The sequence below is a fragment of the Cebus imitator genome, unplaced genomic scaffold, assembly GCF_001604975.1.
Source record: "Cebus imitator isolate Cc_AM_T3 unplaced genomic scaffold, Cebus_imitator-1.0 Scaffold70, whole genome shotgun sequence".
Lineage (NCBI taxonomy): Eukaryota > Metazoa > Chordata > Mammalia > Primates > Cebidae > Cebus > Cebus imitator.
The window spans coordinates 6,950,479-6,951,340 of NW_016107385.1; the positions used below are offsets into that span (position 1 = coordinate 6,950,479).

The 862-nt window shown below is 35.7% G+C and overlaps 1 long non-coding RNA gene across 1 annotated transcript in view; it reads right to left on the minus strand.

The window, feature by feature from the left end:
- Positions 1 to 356: 356 nt before the first annotated feature.
- The window catches only part of LOC108306233, a 9,357-nt gene continuing 8,851 nt past the window's right edge, over positions 357 to 862 (minus strand). The window contains exon 4 of the long non-coding RNA XR_001826062.2: positions 357 to 468. This is a non-coding gene — a long non-coding RNA (uncharacterized LOC108306233). The remainder of the gene's footprint in view (positions 469 to 862) is intronic.

Below are 862 nucleotides of genomic sequence, written 5' to 3' on the forward strand. Positions count from 1 at the left end.
TAATATTCACCATACGTCTAATAAGCTAGGGAAGAAAAAGACTTTTACAAGGCTGGTATTCAAAAACAGATCAAAAAGAAAGATCCTAGGTAAAAGTAATGAAAATCATCTCAAAGTACATTATCCATTTCACAGTATGACTTAGTAAGATAGATGATGTTCTAGAGCTCAGAAACATGAGCATTTTTATTGCTTACAGCCTTCATTTCTGACTACTAGTTTTCACTGGATTAGTGGATCTCCTAAGGAATGAATATGAGCATATGCACAGTAAAAGAAATTCCATTTATAAACTCCAAATGATGCCACATGATAGAAAATCGGCCTTAGAGTCAAGCTGGCCTAGAATGCTTATGTGTAAGACAGATGAGTCTTAGAGATTACATATAAAATCTTCACTGTCTTCTTTGTCCAGTAAGTCAACAAGCATCTTCTGAAGCCCCCCAACCTCGGTGTTTTAAGACTTTCCTGAAAGCTTGGTTAATTTGACAAACAACAGTCAAGTAAACCCCAGAAAAGTCACTGTTCAAGTACAAATGAAAAGTGTGAAACTAGAATGCTGATATGAAATCGAGTTAATATACTGAAATTAAACACAGACCTTTTAATTTTTTTAAGTTTTTAAACTTTTTATTTGCATATTTAAAAAATTGTGCATTCCAATAATTAAAATCATTTGAACAAAAAAAAATGGCACTCTGATTAAACTGCATTACAGCCTGAAGGATACCTTGGGCCAGCTTGGTTTTAATCTAGATTTCACTTTTGTCCCACCCCACTTCCTCCACCCCACTTCTTCCTTCACCAACATGCAAGTTCTTTCCTTCCCTGCCAGCCAGATAGACAGATGGGAGAGGCAGGC